We start from the raw sequence: 10,616 nt of genomic DNA, 5'->3' as shown, positions 1-10,616 counted from the left end.
CCCACTACTCCGCCTCTACTTACCAGCTCCGAGTCTGGCTGCAGCTCCCTGCTACTGGGGTCTGTCCAAATCATCGAAGCTCTCTGAATCTTTCCTGAAGATTAGGAGAGCTTCGAGTTGATTTGGACCTTTTAATTGGTCCCCTGATTCAATTCAGATTCAGAGATTTGGCCACTGAATCAGGCCGAATCTCCTCTGAATTGAATCACCACCCACAGCTCTATAAAGCAGTTCAACTAGAAAATAATGGCAGAGGCAATAGCATCACTTTGCAGATGTAGTTTTTCCGAAAGTGACTGAAGCTGATGACTTTAAGAAGAGAGATGTTCAGTCAAGTGATATGACCTGGGAGAGGTTGAGTCATATGGTGTAGTGGCATGTCCGATTTAATAGTAAACTAACAGGATAGACATAAGTGTTGTTTTCAGCTATAACTGAGGATGCTTTGCAGGAAGTATTCTGAGTTGCAATGATACCATGGACCAAACAAGTTCACTGTTGGTTATGGGGGAAGGGAAGGGAATCTAGCTGCTGGGTGTGAGCCTGCAGCCAGTTTCCCTTAGCATCCTCCCTGCCAGTACCCTTCTAGCCAGAGTTGTTTTCAAAATGGGAGGGGGGAAAGGGAGCAGAGGGAGCTCGTTGTACAGGTTCCCCAGCTAATGCTGGAGGGTGGATGATTTGGATACCTCACCACCTCGGGGAGACTCCAGTACATCCATCGCCGCTCCCCACTCCAGCAGGGGCTGAAAATACCCCAGACCAAACTCCCTCCGCTCCCTTTCCCCCTTCCCATTCCAAAAACAGTGACAGGCTGGGATGCAGCGCAGTTGCAAATTATAGAAGACGCTCTGTCTTCATCTGAAATGTCTTCAGATTTTCAGCTGGTCAGCCATTTTTAAGCTGTCTGCAGCCATGTAGTTGTGTTTGTTCACAGCTATAGACCACTTTCTGTGGCCAGATCACATGAAAATTGTCACTCCCGTCTGAGCCATACACTGCTTGGCCCTAGGCAAGTAGAGGGGAGGGGGATATATTGCTGATTACTGCTTTTAGGTTTTGCAAAATGATTCCTAAGCTAATTTGGATTTGTTCCCATGATATCAGTTAGAGCAAAACTGCTGCCACTACTAATATATAATAGGTAGAATAATTAATACATGAGTTTAAAAGATCTGTTTTGCATTGCTTTCATAGCTGGCATCTGACCACAATAAAAGATTTCATGTGCCAAGTATGCTGTTTAACAAAAACTATTAGAAAGCCAATGAACCAATGCTTTATGCTCTCTTACTGTAATACATTTGATTTCACCTTAACACTTTTTTACTTCCTAGGGCATAGGGATGGTCACAATTTTACTCTTCTTACCCTTTGTAGCTTTGGATAGACCATGCCTTTGCACTTCTGTCTATGCTTGGGCTGGGTTCTTCATGCATTTTCTCTGATGTATGCGTCTTGTTTGGGTCTCATTATTTCTCCTTAAGGGAATGGACACTTAATTCACTTCCCAAAATATCCTTGCTCCACCCTTCTTAAATATATGTTCAGCATTCATGGACACAATTAGCTTCCTTCATTTCTGATGCATTGGAATAAGACTATGACATATCTACCTGTTTCCCTACTCCAGTAGCAAAGAATGATTAAATTTTGTTTCTTTGGGTAAGAATTGCTTATTCTATCTGACTTTATACTTTCCACTGCCTTCACTATTGCATGTCTTACTGTTTTTCTGGTTGAGGAGTTCTGAATAAGAGCTCCCTCTAGAGCTTGTAAATACCTTTCTGAAGTGACTAGGTGCCTGTTTCCTGGCGGGACACTAGTGCTTGAATTCTGGTTGACTGCTCTCAAAGAGATTTGTTGTGCTATAGTATATAGGTTGATTCCAGAACCCTCTTGGCCAATGAGATTCCACATGATGTGCCAAGCTCGTGAGGAAATCATTAATGTGACAAGAGGGCAGAAGCCATCACATTCCCACTAGCTCCTACACCAAGTGCCAGAAAACTGATGTAGTTTCTTTTTGGCATGTGAGGAGGGTATTCCTAACCCTATTGTCAATATTGAGCATGCTTGGTAGTATAGTGCTAAGCACACCCAGTGCCACTCTAAGGGTGCATCTAAGCATGCCGATTTAAGGCATTTTAGCTCAATTTAAGGTGCATTAAGGGCACACAGCTACATGTGTATGCCCGTAATGAGCCTTAAAAATGTCAATTTTAGGCTATTTGCATGTAAATTTGATACTTATAAATTAGGTGCAAATAGCTAAAGAGCTTTAACGCATGTGTAGATGTGCTAAAGTGCATTAACGCTGCATATATCAACTGACTTTGGACTAACTTTAGTCCCAAATTGGTCCACACACCATGTTAATGTGCCTTAGTGTGTGTACATGTAAATGCACCTAAATCGCTTTGCACATTAGGCAAAAGTTTAGATGTGTATAAAAGCACATGTAGACATGTCCTAAGGGTAGCTATATTACAGGTTTTAGCACTAAGAACTAAGTGCAGGCACATGTTTTTACAGTGGTGTTTCTGACCATGATCTGACATGGTATAGACATGTCCAATGTCCCCATCACTGAGGAAACAAGGGACTTTTTCAGATTAAGCAATAGGTCTCTGTACCCATGCTAGTTCCCTCTTCCAGCAGGTTGCTACCTCTTATTTCACATGCACACACTCATTCAATTTTGCAGCTTTCTGTGCTAGAGGTAGGACGGAACCAAAAGAACTGCACAGCTCTCATTTTCCCCAAAATTCCTTAGATTCTGGATTGCATACTTGGCAGATGGACAGGGTATATGTCAGGTCTTAGGTACAAAATCAGAGGCTTTTCCCATGGTCAACATGATCAGTGTAGCTGGTAATAGTGTTAACCATATGACATTGCTATAAAGAATATGAAACATGCCATGTCAGCTGATACCCCCTGAGGAAACTCCAAGTGAGATTAATGGGACCATGTATCTTGCCTCCCACCTTCAATCTGTTTTTTTACTGATTAATATTCCTTCCAACAACATAACTGGGAATGTAGTACCCAACCTTGCCCAAACAGGTATCTATCCAAGTCCTCCATATTTCTATATCATAATACCATTATTTTCCCTTTTCATCTACATAATTTGAGAAGCTCTTGCAGACAGTCTTTTACAAGGCCCTTAGGACCAAGCTATTTTTATATCCAGAAATATGTCAGAATTCTAATCATTAAAATTTCTATTCTGTACTCGTATCAAAACAGACCACTATATCTATTTCTCCAAACAACCCAAATTGTCTTACTATGCTTAACAATAAACTGGTTTGTTTCACCATGCTGTATTATACTGTGGAAATCCATTCTGCTGGCTTATGATTTGCTGGGCATTCAGAATTCCTGCTTATATGTGTTCTATTCTACATCTTATTGTGTATATTTGATATTCAAGCCATTTTTACTTACATGTACGCCATGTGGTATAGCTGTTATAGATCAGGTGCAGATTCTAATATAACTATGGTTTGCAAATGAATGATTGGCTTTCTGCAAATATGCTTTATTGATTGCTTAATACTACTATTATCTGGGAAGTTTTCTGCTCTCTTGGCTGTTTGTAATTCTTAAAAACAGTGGGGAAGGCTGAAGTCGGGCGACTTAATGTGAAAATAAATTTGCAGTATTCATCCACAATCAGGTTTAAGACTTTTGCAACCCTTTTAGGAAACATTATTTATTGTCTGTATATACTTACAGATTTAAACTCATATTCTTTGTTTTCCTACAAAGTAAGAGAGAAGTTTGTTTCTCTCTTACTTTGTAGGAGGCAGCAGGGCAAGCCCTATGAGGAGAGGCTATGGGACCTGAACCTGTTCAGCCCCCACAAGAGAAGGCTGAGGGGGGATCTAGTGGTCGTTTACAAACTAGTCAGAGGGGGCTAGCAGGCACTGGGGGAGTCCCTGTTCCCCTGAGCACTACCAGGAGTGACTAGAAATAACGGTCACAAGCTGGCAGAGGGTAGATTTAGACTAGACATCAGGAGGCACTACTTCACGGTCAGGGCAGCTAGGATCTGGAACCAACTTCCAAGCGAAGGGGTGCTGGCTCCTACCCTGGGGGTCTTTAAGACAAGGCTTGACAATCACCTTGCTGGGGTCGTTTGACCCCAGTACTCTTTCCTGCCATGGCAAGGGGTCGGACTTAATGATCTGCTCAGGTCCCTTCCGACCCTACCAACTATGAAACTATGAGAAAAACTTTAAGAACATATTTTAGGAGTTGTAATAATATAGCTTTAGAAAAACACATTTACTGTCAAACTTAGTTAGTAATGTAATGCCTGAATCAGCAGCACTGAAAGATGGGTTGCTCTTATGCTATGGTGTTGTTCTCAGCTGTGTATTGGGGCTGTGTGAAATTTCACCAGCTGTTTTATTTTAACGCTGTTTCAACTCATTTCGAGCGCAAGACAGTGAAATTGAAACAAAATGAAGGGCTTCAAAACAGCCTTGAAACAAAATGAGGGCAGTCAAAATGTTTCGAAAGTTTCAAAACATTTCAAGTTTCAAAGCTAAAGCTGGGTTTGCCTGCAGGGAAACAGAAAGTAAGTGGGGGGGAGAGGGGAAGGACTGCTCTGATATTGACTGTAACAGTTTGGCTGCCTGAGATGCTGCTGGTGCTGCTGTGCTGCTTACTAAGTTATTACCTGTTGTCATTTAAAGTGGTGGAACAGACTGAGGCTGTACGGGAGGAGGAGATCTCATTGGGGCAATCTACCATGTTGTGTAGAGGCCCTAGTGCCAGTGAGGGTGCGTCTTAACACACACGCACACAGTCACACGTCATGAGTTTTGCTTGTTAGCAGCTTGAAGTGCAGTTTCTCAGAACCCCTGTACCCATCTCCTTGAAACCTGGCAGGCTTTGCAGCCTCAGCAGGGGCTACCATGCCTGCAGTTTTCACCCTGCTGTGTGTCTTAACATACACACACGACATGAGTTTTGCTTGTCAGCAGCTTGATGTGAAGTTTCCCAGAGACCCCTACACCTATCTCCTTGAAAGCTGGCAGAATTTGTAGCCTCAGTGGAGGCTATCATGCCTGCTGTTTTCACTCCTCTGTGCCTTCACACTTACAAGTGATACGAGTTTTCCTTTCAAGACTTTGAGGTGCAGTTTCCCAGAAACCCTTCCGCCTATCTCCTTGAAACTTGGCAAACATCATGCCCTCAGAAGGGCATGATTATCCCTGATAATTTTATCCAAATATGACAACAAATGAGAAAGTTACGGGCAGTATCATGCCTCCCCATTATAGCCTATGGGCAAAATGTTGAACCAGCGTCAAGACAGCGAAACAGTTTTGACAAAATGAAATGGAACAGTGCTTCAAAATGAAATGAAACATTGTCCCATTGAAATGGCAAAACAGAAGTCAAAAGAAAACGGTGCTATTTTGCACAGCCCTACTGTGTATGACAATAGTTTAAGTTCTGGTGCAGTAGAACAAAGCAAAGAGAGACTTTTAAAAAATAATAATCGTATGGAACTGTACGGGTGTGTATAAAGACATTGTAATATTTTATTCTTAAAGCATTCATTTCGGGGTCCCTTTTATTCTCCTTAGGTAGATGTGCATATCATGTTGTTAAACTGTCTGGTCTTCTCTCTTCTGCTTCTGCACATTAGTTCTCAGTTGCCTTGTCTAGCTAATTGCTATTCTTTCTTGCATTTAATCACATTCAAGTAAATGAACTTCTACTGACCATAAAGAAATCACACCCACCCTGTATCTTCTATATTGCTGCTTTGTAATGGCAGATTGATATTTAGTTGGCAACCTTAGTTCCAAAACTTCAGCTATTTGTACCTGAGACTTCTTCCTTGAATTTTCTCCACTTGGTTTCTGCTGTCAAACACAATCTGGCTTTAAGAGGGTCACCCTTAAAGGTTGGTGATCAATTATGCCTTTTTTGTGACAGATCCAAGGGCATTAAACCGACCCTTCTTGATTATTTGTCCTAGACCATTTCTTCGGGAAGCATTCCAGATTTTTATTAACATTTACATTTCTGTCCACATGGTAGGAAAATGAGACACATGGGAAATATTGCATGTAAAAGGATTATTCACAGAGGCCACTGGACCTAGACTGACTCTAGCTTTCTGGTTCTCCAATAACAATAACAGGTGTGTACAGGTGTTGCATTGATCTAACCACAGTTAGGTCAATCTAAATGCCCAATTATGCAGGCATACAGAGGGTTTAATTTGGCCAAAAAATGCCATGACTGATCTAAGTTAGTGCACCTCAGGAGGTGCACTAACTTACCTGGGAAAGGTTAAGCTGATCTTGTGAATCCCTGCATGTGATAACAACACAGCCCTAGGGCTGAGAAAGCCCAGCCACTTGCCCCAACCCCAGCCCTGGGGCTATGCTATTCTTCCTTCCTCCCCAGCCCCCACTGTGTGCCAGGGTACTTTTAGCCCCCCAACCTCCTTCTACAGATCCACCAATCCCCCTGATCCTGCCAACCCTCCTTCCTGCCCCCCTGTTACTTACATTGGGCTCCCTTCTAGCATCAGTAAACTTAAAGCAAGCCACCTAAACCTAGACCAGGTGCAGTTCACACCCCTGGTGTCAGTGTGAAATTTTTTTTTTTTTTTTTTTTCTGTTTTTTTGCACCAGTCCTGGAAGCACTGCAATACCAGGTCAATGCATGGAGTGGATGGAGCAAGCTCCAATTCCACCAACCAATACCAAAAAGAATCTGCTCAAGAGCGGATGGGGCAGACCCCCTAGGACACAAGGTCCTCAACAGCAGAAAGGAGGCCTCAGGAAGCCTGTGGTACAGTCAAGTGGCTGCAGCTTTCTTATCACAGAGAGAAACTAATCCACAGATCAACCTGAAAAATGGGTGGCACTGGGCAGGGACTGATCAGGTTTATTGGGAGTGATAATTTATATCCAACTACTTTCTCCTGGTTCAATACTCAAAGGGGGAGATAATGGGGGATAGTAGAGACATTTTGACCCTCCTCTACTCTCTTTGTTAGTAAATCCCAATTCAAGAGTGTGGTAGCTCTCCTTGAACCTACAAAGCGTTGATCCAACAGATTATCAGAGAGTGATTTTCACCTACATAATTAGTTCATCTGGTTGCTAATCTACAATGTATGAACATGCACTGTATTCATCCCTATACATTCATACACTATAGCAACCACATGTGTTTTACAAATAGCTTAAATACCATTCCTATTTGTCAGACACCTGAAAATGCTGCTGATGCTTTGTCATGCTTTTTTCTGAACAGTTATTAAAGAACAACTTCCAGAAGAAATCACTTTTCCAGTCTCTGCCTTTCTCAAACTACCTATTGACTAATAATTACGCTGCCAGGTGAACAACACTAGTTAATCATTTGAAAGATACAAATATAAAATTAGGGTCATTTATTAATTTCTATTGCTTTAAAAGGTGTCTTGAAAATTTAAGAGGCAGCAGTACATTTTCTATCCAGTACAGAATTAAGTAAGACAGGAAATAGGGGTCTTATGTTGCCAGGATTGGGCAAGTTTAAATTTTGTGTGCAAGATGCCCAGTGTTTTGGGGGGTTTTAAACAAAAGTTTGCATATATTATAGTAAAAATTATGATTCTAATTACTCTTGCCATAGAAAAGGTATGACCAAATTAAATTAATACATAGGAGACTTGTTTCCTTCAACTCCTGCAGTAACTACTTCTGTTCCTTGAAAGGCCTTTCTTTTTACAGACTTCCTTATCTGAAAAGGTTTACCATGTCTTCATGCAAGTAGTTGTCATGCTTTAGAAAAATCACAAGCAGCAAAAAGTCAGAATTGTCAGTTCAGAAGACACTGCTTGTTCCACTGGGTAAAACTGAGAAAGCAATGCTGGCAAATGATCTTTAGGAAAAAAAAAGATGGAAACAGCAGCAGAATGAAGATAAAAAGGGTTGCAGGCTTTATTCTCATTGAAGGTTGGCAACAGGAAATCTGTTGGAGAAGAAGAAGAATATCTGATAGGTCATCTGTTGTGTAATGAAGAATAGAAGACAGAAGACAAGCTAGGAGAAGCAAGGTGATTCCAAACCTCAGAGGAATGTAAGATCTTATGAGAGAAACATGAAAGCAATACCTTTATAAACTGACCAAATTTAATTTACTATCAACGAGCCTGCAAGCCTGTAAGACTGCAAGCTGACAAAATTCATTTATAATGTTATGGGTAAGACTGGAGACATACATTTTTCTCTTGTGGAATCATTTTATTATGTATTCATTTCTTTTTTGAGCAGGTCTTCTGATTAAAAATTACCACTAAGATGTCAAATATTTCCTTGTCCTATGATATCCAAGCTTAGTTATTCAGTATCTTATTCTGAGTATCTATCTTTTTTAGTCAAAAGAAAACATGTTTTCGAAGGGCAAACAAAACCAGAAAAATATGCTGTCATTTAATATGCATCATTTTCAGTGAAATGTCCATATTGTACTGCTTTGTATGTAACTTAAGAAATACTGTGGTCTTCAGTGTTTTCTATTGCAATATTTAAAATACATTGTTATGATCAGTGCACAGAATAGCAAAAGTATTTGTGATAGTTCACATGCAATTTTAGTTTTGTTTATCTTTAATTTCTAACTAATTTGGGAATGTCAACATTGGATTTTTATTCTGCTAAAACATTTGGATTGGTTGCAATAACATTAGATTTGCATTGCACAAGTTGGGATAATTTAGATATTTAAAATCCCAGTGTAACAATTTTAACTTTTATAGTATGCTGTGCAAAAAGCTAAACAGACACACAACTTTTTTTTAAAAGACTGTTTTTAACACAGTATGCTTTATCAATGATTGAGAGAGAGAGAGAGAGATTTTAAAGTGCTGCTCTCACTGCTATATATGTTATTGTATGCACTGGGCGCCAAAGGAGAGATTTTCAAATTCATAAATGGCATTTTGGAATCTAACTCCTACACCATTTGTGCTTTTTGAAATATCCCCTCCCTGTCACCCTTCCCCAGCAGGAAGCAGTTGGGAGAACCAATCCTGAGGGTATCTCTTAAGGCCCCACCTTGCCCTCTATTTCCTGTACAGAGAGGAATCTGGATGCCATGAAAGGAGGAAGTCTGTGCATTTTGCAAGGTTGAAGTCCACTTCAAGAAGTGAGGAAATGAAAGAACTAGCTAGCTCCTCCTGATTTTTCCCCCCACATACTTTCAGTTAATACAGCCTAATAAATCAGAAGCTTTATGAATTAACTGTTGGACTGTCTCTAACATGTGTTGTGCTGGAGTCATTGGAATAGCTCAATATTTTTCTGTTGGAGCTTTGCTCTCCAGAGGTCAGCTGAAGACACTGTGGTCCAGAGGGCAAGAGTGCCAATAAGGGGCAAGTGCATGGCTTCTCTTACCTGGAACAAATTTCTGAGAACCAGAAACTGCAGGGATCGCACTTCTGGTACTTTGGGAATGTACGGTGAGGGGGTATTCCTCTTTGCTTAAAGAAAAATGGACACGAATAATATGTCTTCTGTAGGAGCGACTGGGGACTTCAGGTTTTTCTTAGACCGTATTCCAACCATGCTGGACTGAAATAGTGCTGAAGTAGAAACTGAAGGATGAATCTCTTACCATTCAGGAATTTATCTTTCAAAGTAGTTAGTGGTTCCGTACAGAACTTAGGAGTTGCCAGAACTAATTATGTTCTTCGTTTTCCAATGTTGTAGACCCAAGCAAAGTCAATTTAAAGATGACTTGGATATGAACAAATGAGCAAAAATACCAATGTGCTGATAGTGCAGTGACACTCTGAGCAAACCAAAAATGAATTTAAAAAGACTATGCATTTCAATATAGGATTTTCTTTTGCTAGAATAATTCTTGAGACAACATGAAAAGAAAACATTATGTTTGAAAATTATTTTATTTTAATCTTATTTTGGAGATCTAATGGAAAAATATAGCTAAATTAGACTATATGTCTTGATGATCCTGCTATGTGTATATTTAACTTCATGTGCTTTTAATGACTTAAATAAGAAAATTAAGGGTGTTTCTTTTCCCCCATAAGTCAGGATTAAAGTTGCGTTGTCTAGTTTTCAAGCCAGTTATAGCTCCAAATTACTTGCCTCAAATTCTCTAATCATTGCACAGGCCAAAATATTAGCAGAGTTGCATAAAAAGTGCATTGGGCATATTATACTAATAGAAGAATTAGAACTTTTTTCCTAAATTGCTTGCACAATATTCCTTCTGTGACAGAAAGACCACACACTTCATCTCCATACCTAGTCTGTGTTCCCAGTACTATCCAGGTCATGTTTCCATGTCTGGTTTCCAGGTACTCATATGAAAATGAGAGAATTTTACCTGTCGCATACCATGCATCTATTAAAATCTGTGCCAACATACTCATATATTTTTTAGAAGAGTGGGAGTCAGTTTTCCTTCCTAAAATTCCAGTGCACAATTACTTGAAAATTACAATTCCATCTACAGCGAGAACATGAAAATAAACTATACAAACATTACTAGTGATCTGTTCTTGAAAAATTTGCTAGACACCTACTTTCCTAGGCTTTAAACTCATTAGCAGAAGCTGA

Source organism: Crocodylus porosus, unplaced genomic scaffold (assembly GCF_001723895.1).
Source record: "Crocodylus porosus isolate Cpor-Errol unplaced genomic scaffold, CroPor_comp1, whole genome shotgun sequence".
Lineage (NCBI taxonomy): Eukaryota > Metazoa > Chordata > Crocodylia > Crocodylidae > Crocodylus > Crocodylus porosus.
This window is presented reverse-complemented; position numbering follows the sequence as displayed.